Genomic DNA, 13,324 nt, shown 5'->3' on the forward strand with positions numbered 1-13,324 from the left:
GTCTGACCTCTGCTTCAGGGTCTGCCTGCTCTAACCAGTGAGCCACACTTCTCCACATATACACCTATTAGTCCCTCCTATGGCAGGCCTTAACAATCCTGAAGGCAGAGTGCTTGGTTTTATTTGAGATGGTGCTCTAGCATGAGCTGAGCCTGTCTGCAGCTTTCGGAACCATGTCCTTATAACTGTTCTAGGATATTGCCATACCATATACTCTTAAGTGCATTATGAACCTCGCGGTTAGATTCTAACTTTGGTTTGGCTTTATCAAAACATGTCGTGTAAAGTGTCATATGCTTTGGAATACTACCCCCTCGCCAATTCTGGCGACGGGGTAGCATTCCACCCTTCTATAGGGAGAAGACATGTTACTTCCATTAATCCCGGTTAAAGTTAACCAGAGCCTCAGCATCACAAAATGGACGCTGCTGCCACAGACACAAGTCTGACCTCCTGCTGCTGGGAGTCCTTCCAGCGAGGGAGGCTTGGACAATAGGTTTCCTGTCACAGGGAGGTGCTAGCACCAACTCAGACAGGCTATAGTGTATTGGGGCAGGGAGGGCTGAATGAAATGAGACACTGCCTGGGGCACACAAGGTGTCCCATGCATAGTCCAGTTCAAACCGGTGCTGGAGCAGTCCAGCCCCAGCTCTGGCTTGAAACTGGACAATGGGAAAGGGGTGTAACCACCCCCTTCCTGGGTCCCACCCATAGGAGGGACCTAGCAGGTAATCCAGCCCCTAGATTTGGTATATAGGTAGGAGCTGAGTCCCAAGACTTTAGATGTTTTCCTGACTGAAACTCTGAAACAAAACTCTGGACCTTCGACATCCTACTCGACGTAGAGACTGAAGAATCTCACTTGTGGTCAAGGAGTGACCACCCTGAGCAAGCAGGCACCATCAAGCGCTCAACGGTTTGCTTTGTTGTTGCTCCCGCCGGAGCCCGAACACAGAGCCTGACAAGACCTGGACTTCCAGACATACAACAGCCCTGATCCACAGTCACAGCAAAGCTGAGACCCATGGAGGCGACGGGAGACGTGGGACCGGCCATCTTGTAAAGCCAGTGAGACGCTTTCCGTGCAGCTTCTGAGGCATCCTCGAAGTTGTGCATTGGGGATTAAGAAGCCCCAGCCCGAGCATTCACTGCACCAAAGATCATCTCTCCGCACTCACCGAGTGCTGTGTGGGGCCCTTTTGCATTTTCCTGCTCGACGCGTCTGTCCGGTCACTTGCTTGTTGGCTAGTGGCCTGTGTGACGACAGAACCCAAAATGTACACCACTGGTCTGGTTGCTCCAGACTGGCCCTTGCTTCCCTGCGAAGGAGAAGCCCCTCAGTCCTTGCTGGCCTAAATAAGAAGCCCTCTTCGAATCCTGCGTAGGTTGCCTTTGCCAAGGCTTGTTGACCCCAATCCGGAAGCCGACACTGCCAACAGCGAGAGCCTTTGTGGGACAGTCCGTTCCCAGCTCCTGGTCGTTGTCAACACCTCCTGGTTCACGTGGCAGCAGAGACAAGCTTCGCGACATCACCTGATTGCTCCCCGACATCGCCTGGTTCCTTCCTGGTTCCATCCTGGTCCCTGGCTAGTGACCCAGACTCTGTCCCCTCTGTTTTCAGGTACTCTTCATCCTCGATCCGCCCTTGGATCCAACCGGACTCTTCTCTCCTGGTCGCCTGAAGCATCTTTTCTCCAGGGCTCCATAGAACTCCGACACACTTTGGGACCTATGCAGCCGCTTTCTGTGGGTGAGGTAACCCGAGTACTGCAGTGCTCCTGTGAAGATTAACTCTCCTAGTTTCCTAGTTTCAAGTGGTTAGCTTCTAGTCCAGTCGGAAGACTCCTAAATCTTTAACTTTCTAACTTTACGTACCCATTGACTTCTATGTGTGCACGCGTGTGCATTTAGACTCTGCACCCGCATCCCGTGGGCCTCCCGCTTCCTAACTACTGTTAGTCCAGTGTAGTCCCAGCGATTCCCAAGGCCCTAGGCCTTTCCTTTGTTCGTGACGTGGTTCTTATACCACTATTTTAGTATATGGTTTAGCGGGCCACCAGGGCCTATCCATATTGTGCAACTTATTGTATGTTATATTGAGTTACTTGTTATGCGCTTGTGCTTCTGTGCTCATAAAGAGTTCAGGGGATTGATTTAGAAATAAATACATATATATTTTGAATATATAACCTATGTGGTGTCCTTTCATTTGGTATCAAAAGGATTGCATATGGTAAAACAGCTGGCTTCACATGCCCTCTTGATTTTAGCCTAAGACTGCTTTTGTCCTTGCTACCCCTAGGATAGCTGTTCTATAAGGTTGACTTTACAACCATCACCATAAGGGTTGTTTGGACTAGTGCAAGGTGCTCACTAGAATAGTGAACATCAGATACCAGGCCAACTTCTCACAGGCCTGACCTCCTCTGCAACTCCTAGCACAGGACACGCCTTACTTCCTCTGCACCCCCCTGTAAAGGCCTTACTTCTTCCGCAGCCCTTGGAGAGGCCTCTCCTTGTCTGCACCCCTGGACAGGACTCACCTTCTCTGCACCCCTGGATAGGCCTCACCTCCTTTGCACCCTCTGGACAGGCCTCACCTCCTCTGCACCATCTGGACAGGCGTCACCTCCTCCGCACACCCTGGACAGGCCTCACCTCCTCCGCACCCTCTGGATGGGCCTCACCTCCTCTGCCCCCCTCTAGACAGGCCTCACCTCCTCTGCGCCCCTGGACAGGCCTCACCTCCGCTGCACCCCCTGGACTGGCCTCACCTCCTCTGCGCCCCTGGACAGGCCTCACCTCCTCTGCACCCCCTGGACTGGCCTCACCTCCACTGCTGCCCCTGGACTGGTCTTACCTCCTCTGACCCCCCTCTATCCCCAGAGAGGTGTCACCCTCTCTGCACCCCCAGCACAGGACAGGCATTACTTCCTCTGCACCCCCAGGACAGGCCTCACCTCCTCTGCGCCCCTGGACAGGCCTCACCTCCTTTGCACCCTCTGGATGGGCCTCACCTCCTCTGCCCCCCTCTAGACAGGCCTCACCTCCTCTGCGCCCCTGGACAGGCCTCACCTCCGCTGCACCCCCTGGACTGGCCTCACCTCCTCTGCGCCCCTGGACAGGCCTCACCTCCTCTGCACCCCCTGGACTGGCCTCACCTCCACTGCTGCCCCTGGACTGGTCTTACCTCCTCTGACCCCCCTCTATCCCCAGAGAGGTGTCACCCTCTCTGCACCCCCAGCACAGGACAGGCATTACTTCCTCTGCACCCCCAGGACAGGCCTCACCTCCTCTGCGCCCCTGGACAGGCCTCACCTCCTCTGCACCCCCAGGACAGGCCTCGTCTCCTCTACACCCCCCAGACTGGACTCAACTCCTCTGCAACCCCTAGACTGGACCTACCTTCTCTACACCCCCTGGGTATGCCTTGCCTCCTTTGCACTCATTTGACAGGCCTCACCTCCACTGCACCCTCCTGGACAGGCTTCACCTCCTCTGCACCTACTGGACAGGCCTCATCTCATCAGCACCCCCTTGGACAGGCCTCGCCTCCTCTGCACACTTGGACTTGCCTCACTTCTGTAGTAGGGGATCTCTGTGTATAGTCATAATCTAGTGAATAGTCCCGCTCATGTGCGGGGACCCCGGAGCAATCAAAAATAATCTCTCTTTATGTGCAGTCCTGCATAGATACTGAAGAGAGAATTTAAAGACAAATAATGCAGTCCATACTTATCAGGTTACACTGTCCAGTACTTCAACTAGATATTCCGCACGTGAGCGGGACTATTCACTAGATTATGACTATAATAGAGATACCCCTACTACAGAACTGGAGTTACAGGTAAGAAACTACTCCTTCCTCTGCAAACCCTAGACTGGACTTACCTCCTCTGCACCCCCTGGCAGGACTCACCTCCTCTGCATCCCATAGACTGAACTCACCTCATCTGCACCCCTTGGACAGGCCTCACCTCCTCTGCAACCCCTGGACAGGCCTCACCTCCTCTGCACCCCTGGACAGGCCTCAACTCCTCTGCACCTCTGGACAGGCCACACCTCCTTTGCACCCTCTGGACAGGCCTCACCTCCTCTGCAACCCCTGGACAGGCCTCACCTCCTCTGCACCCCTGGACAGGCCTCAACTCCTCTGCACCTCTGGACAGGCCACACCTCCTTGCACCCCCTGGACAGGCCTCAACTCCTCTGCACCTCTGGACAGGCCACACCTCCTTGCACCCTCTGGACAGGCCTCTCCTCCTCTGCACCCCTGGACAGGCCTCAAGTCCTCTGCACCACCCTGGACAGGCCTCTCCTCCTCTGCACCCCTGGACAGGCCTCTCCTCCTCTGCTCCCCTGGACAAGCCTCAACTCCTCTGCATCTCTGGACAGGCCACACCTCCCTGCACCCTCTGGACAGGCCTCACCGCCTCTGCACCCCTGGACAGGCCTCAAGTCCTCTGCACCACCCTGGACAGGCTTGTGCTCTTCCTTTATTTCTGTTGTTTATAAGACTGCTGTCAGGCTTACTAGCAGGTTTACTTGCTCTGAGTAGGCAACGAGCAGACAAAGACGTCGGTATCTGCATCTAGGTACGCGCTTGTTAGCTGGTACGCTTTGTAAGATCTAATGACCGCTCTATCTAATTGATTGGTTTTAATAGTGATGTACGTCATCCGTTTGCACTTGCATTTTACGTCAGATCATGGATGATTCGCAAAGTGTTGTAGTTTTTATATGAACTGTGCTTACGTTGTTTTAAGTGAATTATGATTGTTTTATTATGTGCTGCAATTTTCAATGTTTTTATTGCTATGGCATAAACTGCTGACAATAAACTTTTGCTATCAAGTACCATACCTGCAGGAATGCTCAGTGGGTTGTGCGAGGCTATATTTATCCTGGATTCCCTTACTCAGTGATGGTGCACTGAGTCCTTTAGCCTGTGGGTTAGGAAACTAAACCCTGGAGACCTGGCCCCTATGCACTACAATTAGCATTATGCTCTTTACTCCTGCATGGGGTGGGGATCAGACTAAACACAGCCCCAAAGGTTGCATTTCCCTTCTTGTGCCCGTAGTTTTGGTTCGGAGTGAGGATAAGACAAGACACCTCATTTGTCCCTTTAAGGTGACAATTGTCCCTTTAAGGTGACAATCCCAATTATTGTTCCCTTCAGCTCTGTATGGGGGAGGATCAGACTAGGTACAACTTGCACCCCCCCAATTTGGCAATACACTTGTGGTGCCATTTGCTCCTGTACGTAATGAGGCTCAGACTAGACACACCATGTACCCCCAATACAAGACAGGCTTCTCAATGGAACTATTGTATCAGAAGTGACCTCAGTTTGTGGGAGACGGGCTCAGGGAGTGGCCTTCAGCCTTCAGCCTTGCCCTGTTTATCATACCTGGGCAAAGCTGTGATAGAGAATAGCTAAACACCGAGAGAAGGTACGCTGTGTGATCCATTTTAAGAAACTGTTTTCATACTGGGGCAAAGCTGTGATAGAGAATAGCTAAACAGAGAGAGAAGGTACGCTGTGCGATCCATCTTAAGAAACTGTTATCAGACTGGGGCAAAGCTGTGATAGAGATAGTTAAACAACGAAAGAAGGTACGCTGTGCGATCCATCTTAAGAAACTGTTATCATACTGGGGCAAAGCTGTGAAATAGATTAGCTAAACACTGAGAGAAGGTACGCTGTGCGATCCATCTTAAGAAACTGCTATCATACTGGAGCAAAGCTGTGATAGAGAATAGCTAAACTCCGAGAGAGAAGGTACGCTGTGCGATCCATCTTAGGAAACTGTTTTCATACTGGGGCAAAGCTGTGATAGAGAATAGCTAAACAGAGAGAGAAGGTACGCTGTGCGATCAATCTTAAGAAACTGTTATCATACTGAGGCAACACTCTGATAGAGAATGGCTAAACACCGAGAGAAGGTACGCTGTGCGATCCATCGCAAGAAATTGTTAGCATACCAGGGCAAAGCTGTGATAGAGAATAGCTAAACAGAGACAGAAGGTACGCTGTGCAATCGATCTTAAGAAACTATTATCATACTGGGGCAAAGCTGTGATAGAGAATAGCTAAACAACTAGAGTAGGTACGCTGTGTGATCCATCTTAAGAAACTTATCTTACTGGGGAAAAGCTGTGACAGAGAATAGCTAAAAAGAGAGAGAATGTATGTTGTGCGATCCATCGCAAGAAACTGTTAGCATACCAGGGCAAAGCTGTGATGGAGCATAGTTAAACAGAGAGGGAGGGTACGATCCATCTTAAGAAACTGTTATCATACTGGGGCACAGCTGTGATACAGAATAGCTAAACACAGAGGGAAGGTACGCTGGCCGATCCATATTAAGAAACTGTTATCATCCTGGGGCAAAGCAGTGATAGAGAATAGCTAAACAGAGAGAGAAGGTACGATGTGCGATCCATCTTAGGAAACTATTTTCATACTGGGGCAAAGCTGTGATAGAGAATAGCTAAACACAGAAAGAAGGTACGCTGTGCGAACCATCACAAGAAACTGTTAGCATACGAGAGTAAAGCTGTGATAGAGAATAGCTAAACACTGAGAGAAGGTAGGCTGTGCGATCGATCTTAAGAAACTGTTATCATACTGGGGAAAAGCTGTGATAGAGAATAGCTGCACACAGAGGTACGCTGTGAAATCCATCGCAAGAAACTGTTAGCAAAGCTGTGATAGAGAAAAGCTAAACACCGAGAGAAGGTACACTGTTTGAACCATCTTAAGCAACTGTAATCATACTGGGGCAAATCAGTGATAGAGAACAGCTAAACAGAGCAAGAAGGTATGCTGTACGATCGATCTTAAGAAACAGTTATCATACTGGGGCAAAGCTGTGATAGAGAATAGCTAAACTCCGAGAGAAGGTACGCTGTGCGATCCATCGCAAGACACTGTTAGCATGCCAGGGCAAAGCTGTGATAGAGAATAGCTAAACACCGGGGGAAGGGATGCTGTGCGATCGATCTTAAGAAACTCTATTTACAGCTTTCTAGTTACTGCTTGAGCTAAGTTTTAGCATAGAGCTTGGAAACAGAGTTAGGGTCGCGGGATGATAGAACTTGCAAATCATGTTAGAAATGTTCCTTTTGTTTTCACTGACCATGTCATGCACTACTGCACTTATTTTTGCATTCTATTTAGTTACTGTTCATATTAAATACACTAAGCTTGGGTTTTTAGAAGTAAACATTTTTAATCATATCCCATGTTTCTTATTGCAATTTTGTTTTTAAAAATATATTTTATTGAGTTTACGCAATATATACCGGGCATTGGCCAGGAGGATACATTTTGATGGATAAATGTGACAATGCAAACTTCTAATCGTGATTTCCAAACAAAAACAGCATTGCGCAGCTCGTCTCAGCTTATTGCAATTTTGAGCGTATTATACACTTATGAAAGAGGTTTCGGAGTCCCTCTTTGTCGCTGACTTCACCCATTGAGACTGATAACCCAAAAACACTTCCTGCACAGTACTGCTCAGTGGGTGGTGTATGGGTCGCAGTTCAAAGTGGTTTCCTAATCATATTGGTGCACTGAAATGAGTCCTTGCACCAGGGGGTTTGAAATCCAACCCTTGGGGGTCATAAGGTGCGGGCAAGATTGTGACACTTTCATCCTTGAAAGTTTGAACTTTCCAACCATCACTTGACTATGCTTTCCCACCCACAATGAAAGGTGCATTGATCTGTCTAGCAAATGAGTTATGAGTTAGAAAATCCCGCCTGATGGGCATTAAAAGTAAGCCTGGGCAGAGTTCATGGGAACTCAGCGAAGTGACAAAAAAACTCTGCTGCGCTACTCAGAGTTAGGGTCATGTCGTTCGTGGTGATTTTGAGTGCCGGGTGTTTGACCAGTACTGTAAAATCATTGCGAGCAGCACCATGCGCAGGGAAAGAGGGCGCACGTAGATTTTCTACTCCAGCTGCAGCTTTCTCAAGGTGACCGGAAGGTTTCTCAATGTGAGTGGTCGCGCCCTGCCGTGACCACTTGCACTGACAAATCCGACCACCCGTGTTCAGAAATCCTGAGAGGAGGTTATTTATTTATTTATCAACAGTTTTCTATAGTGCGGACATGACCCATGGGTATCAGAGCGCTTAACATCATATGGTATGGGTTAAAAACACAATGTACATAGAGCAGTAAGATCGTACAGACTTAAATATTGTCGTTGTAGACCTAGCAACTAAAAGGCTAATATAGGGGAACAATAACGGATCGGTAGTGATTGAGACATGAGTTAACAATGTTCTGAGGTAGTATTTCTTTAAGGCTCTATCATTTCTATTCCCATATTGGGTATCTGGTCATCAAATCAATGATAAGTCTTCGGAGGCGCTTGTCTTGTTTATGGGTGGAACTTACTCATAAGAAAGATCTTAATTTCTTTCTTGAATGTTGCAGTGTTTGTAATTATTCTGATGTTTGCGGGAAGGGAGTTCCAAATCCTGGGAGCTACGCCTGAGAATGTCCTCTCATATGTTTTTTTCTTCTTAAAGATAGGTGGTTTCAAAAGCAGATAATTGGCACTCCTGACAAGTCTGTTTCTTCCTGAAATTTCTATTTTATGGGCGAGATATTTAGGTGTGTTGTGATGAATCGCTTTATGGGTGATACATGCCATTTTCAGCTGTAGTCTGGCTTCGTACGGTAACCAGTTTAAGGCTTTCAAGTGTGGCGAGATATGGTCAACTTTCCTCGACCCTGTAATAAGCCTTGCCGCTGCATTGAGGCAGGCTTTTAGGGGTACTGTGGAAATTTTTGGTAGACCAGCAAGTGTAGCTCAACCATATTTAATCCTAGAGACAACCAGTGATTGCACAGCTAGTTTCAAGTCTGTCTCCGTTAAAAAAAGATTTCATCTTTCTCAGATAGTTCAAGTGGAAAGGGGCATTTTTTGCCATAGATTTAATGTGGGTTTTCATATCAAGGATCTTATCCAGTGTGATCCCGAGGGATTTCGCCGAGTCAACTAGAGTAGGGATGCAATTTAATGCTGTGATCATTTTGGACCATTCTTTCACTATGGATTGATTTTTTTGTGGTGTAATGAGTAAGAATTCTGTTTTGTTAGCGTTAAGCTTGAGATGATTGTTAGTTAGCCATTTTAGCAATATTTTGAGGGAATCATTCATTGTGGTTATGTCTTCCAGGCTAGCAATCTTGATGTAAAGTTGCGTGTCGTCTGCATACATGTGGTAGGATATTTTTGATTTCCGCAGAATTTCTGTAAGAGGTTCGATGTATAAGTTAAACAGTGAAGGAGGTAAGGTGGATCCTTGCGGTACTCCGAGTGTGTTTGGGCATGATGGCGATAGTGATTGGTTTACTAGGAATCTCTGAGTTCTGTTCTTTAAAAATTATTCCAACCATTTCAGTACCGTGCCAGACATTCCCATCCTGTCGTGAAGTCTGTTCAGTAATTTTTCGTGGTTAACTGTGTCAAATGCTGCTGACAAGTCTAGGAGGATAAGTAGGCAAGATTGATTGCGATCTAGAGCTTGAAGTGCATCATCGACAATGTGTAGGATTGCTGTTTCTGTGCTATGATTTGCTCTGAATCCCGATTGGCAGTCATCTAGCAATGAGAAGTTGTCCATATGTTTACTCAATTGATTCTGTACACATTTCTCTATCAGTTTGGCAAGAATAGGGATGTTGGTCACTGGGCGATAATTATTTGGATCTGTTGGGTCCACTGTGGGTTTTTTGATGATCGGGACTACTTGTCCAGTCTTCAGGCTTTCTGGGAGGCACCCCTGTGTGAGTGAGGCGTTTATGATATCTGTCCATATTGGAATCATAGTATGGCTGATTTCTTTCAGGCATTTCGATGGTAGTGGGTCGTTATAATGGTTGTTGGGTTTCGTGGTCGCAAGCGTTTTAGCAATTTCATTCTGGTCTAATAATTTGAAAGTGTTCCAGTGTGCTTTGTTTATAGTCGTCTTGTTCGCATAATTCGGATCATATAGTGATGGAGGCGTGTTGTCTTTGATGTTATCTGCGGCGGTCCTAATTTCTTCTTCCAACTTATTGGCTTTGTTAATGAAGAAGGTAGAAAATTCATTGCAACTTACTTGTGTTTTAGTGACCTCTTGGACAGATTTTGCCAACTTGTTAGATTGTTGTTTTATTATTTTGAATAATTTACGTGGTCTGTTTTTGGCGTTATATAATTCTGTTCTGATAAATTCCTTTTTTTGTGTTGATGATCTTCTTGTTATATTCATTTCTAATTTTTCTGAGTGATTTCAATGTAGGGGAGGATGGGTGTTCATTTTCTTTCTGCTCGTCTCAAATTACGTCTTTCTTCATTCAATATTCCAATAAACCATGGATTTTTTATCTTTTCCGTAACTCTTTTTAATTTGAGTGGTATGGTGGCATTGACTATTTCCGTTACTGTGGTATTGTAATGGTTCGTTAGATCGTTCACATTTTTCAAGTTGTCAGGTGGGTTTAAGTCTCTCTTGCAATTTTCAGATAGCAAATCCATATTTGAGTCCTTGGTATCTCGGATCCATCTTTTCATTTTGTTAGTTTGAATCGTCTTTATTTTCTCCCGTGATGGTATTAGGAAGGTTATGGCGTGGTGATCTGACCAGTCACACTGTTCAATGGAGAGGATTGAGATGTCCTTGTTCTTCGAGATAATCCAGTCCAGTGTAGCTCCTTTTGAGTGTGTTGGTTGAAGACATGCTTGGGATAGTTTTAGATCATTTAAAAATTCTTTAAAGGCGTTGACCTGTTTGTCGTTGTTGTCGTTCCAACGTAGATTGAAATCACCTAAAAATATATTATTAATGTCGGAGTTGGCGTTAGCAGTGATGATCTCCATCAGTTGGTCAATGAAGTTCAGATTGTTTCCTGGTGGGTGATATAGGGCATGTAAGTTGCAGATCTGTTTGTTTGCCGATCTTATGTTGAGCCCTAGGTATTCGCATGATTCGAGGGGGTCGGATTGAAATTGGCCAACTTCTAAAATCGATCCATGGATACTGGCAATACCTCCCCCTGTCTTTATCTGTCTGTCCAGTCTTAATATGTTATAGTACGGTGGTACAAGAAGGTCCAGGACTGGGGATGAGGATTCAGATAACCAGGTTTCAGTCAGGATTGTTATGTCTATTTCTTGATTGATGATGATGTCGGCTATGTCAATCAATCAATCAATCAATCAATGTCAGAAGCATGTTTCACTGCAGATCGACAGTTGAGCAGTAGACATTTTAGAGATTGATTAGAGGCTGATTTTCCTCACTCGTGCTCACCAACTAGACCTTGGCGAGCAAGGAAAAAATCTTGCGGGGAGGTGGATTTTCCTCACTCAACTCACCAACTTGACATTGACGAGCACAAGCGAGGAAAAAACTCCGCTCCTTGAAATTCTGCGTACTCCGTGGAGTGCAGAAAACTCCGCAAACTGAGCGGAGGTCACTGCCCAGGCTTATTTAAAAGGATATTTTAAAACATCTCTGAGTTCCATGACCCTAAGAAGGAGCCTTGTCGTCAGCCTCGTTATTCTACATGGTCACAGAACCACTTAGTGACTTGCAATATCTGTATAATGTAACAGAGGGTAATTTACCACTTGTGTAGCCTGTCTGCTTTAGATGTTCATCACTGGGTACTAGCCGAGCCCATCAACACTTGCGGTGCACTAACCCCATAGCATTTATGTATCACAGAATTAGCCTCTGTGGTAACAGGGCGATTTACATAATGAGGATAGAAGCCTGGTTATTCCTGGTCACAGAGTGCCACCATGTTCTTTACACAGAGATGAGAAATAGGAGAGGTTGTTCTCGATTCTAAAGGGCACCACACCTCAGCTTGGTTTCTAAAAGTACAATGATTCTGGTTGCAGACGGCACACAATCTTGTTTACATGGCGAGGAGTCACATTAGCCTCGTGCATGTGTACATATGCACAAGCGAGCCGGGCTACAGATGGCACACAGACTCATTTACATACACGAATGGTGGCTCCTGGTTGGAGATGGCACACTAGCGTGTTTACACAGGGAGGAGGATGGGAGCCTAGTGCTCCTTTACATATGTGGGAGATGAGAGCTTGGTGGTGCCTGGTCACAGACGACGCACAGGAGCTTTAAACAGGGAGAGGAGCTAGGTGATGAAAGAAAGCCAGGGTCTGGCAATCTGCAGCGTGATGGATATTCAGTCCAACCGCCATGATACATTATGATTTAGAGAATGTTCTCGGCTCCCCGTTGCCAACCATAATCCTGCTGACATCCGAACCAGGTCATGTGGAGTCTGGTGTGATATCTGTCCTCTTTCAACGCTCTATATACTGATCCGTAAATAACATAGACCCTTCCAGCCACAGCTCCAGCTAGTTACAAGCTATACACTGAGTAACAGGAAGACCTTTTAAGAGATCATGCGTCTGACATATCAGGTCAAAACATTCAATCACAAATGGAAACCAGTATTCAGAACATAGCTCCCCACATCACATTGTAAGAGGGATGAGTGCTAATGAAGTTTGGACACATTTTACCTTATATATATATATATCCTATTAATATAACCTGACTATCACTGGAAGGCATCCAAGCTCTGCACCAGGTCCAAGACACAGACAGTCAACATGTGATTGGAGGGTAAATGGTTTCTAAGAGAGAGAGGAGTGCTGATGCATCATAATGTGATAATCTTTAAAGAGGTACATTTTCAGCTCTTTTCTGTCACAATTTGCAGCTCTGATGATTTCATATATTTCTGAAATATTATCCCTATTACAGCGCCTTCTGCCTTGAGAAGGTTCATCCTGGACCAACATGACGACAAAACACATGCCGTCAAATCGAGGGCAAAGGGATTGTGACAAGGTTGATGTACACTAACAACATATCCTACATCCAACCTCATGATTAACTGATGGAGCAAAGAGGGATATGAAGTGATGAACTGAGAAAAAAGTAACCTGGAGAATTGCTGCAAATTAGCATAAATCAAAACTCATAAAGAACCACATATCAATCAATCAGAGAATTTATAAAGCGCACTACACACCTGTGATGGTCTCAAGGCGCTGGGGGGGAGGGTGGCTGCAGCTAGCGGTCGAAGAGCCAGGTCTTGAGTAGTCTACTGAAGGTCTGTGGGTCTTCTGTCTGACGTAGGGGTAGAGGGAGGGCGTTCCATGTCATTGCGGCGTGGTGTGAGAAGGAACTGCACCCAGTGGTGTTTCTGTGGATGTGTGGGACGGTGGCCAGTGAGAGGTTGGCGGAGCGGAGTTCTCTGTTGGGT

The sequence above is a fragment of the Lissotriton vulgaris genome, chromosome 1_1, assembly GCF_964263255.1.
Source record: "Lissotriton vulgaris chromosome 1_1, aLisVul1.2, whole genome shotgun sequence".
In the NCBI taxonomy this organism is placed as follows: Eukaryota; Metazoa; Chordata; class Amphibia; order Caudata; family Salamandridae; genus Lissotriton; species Lissotriton vulgaris.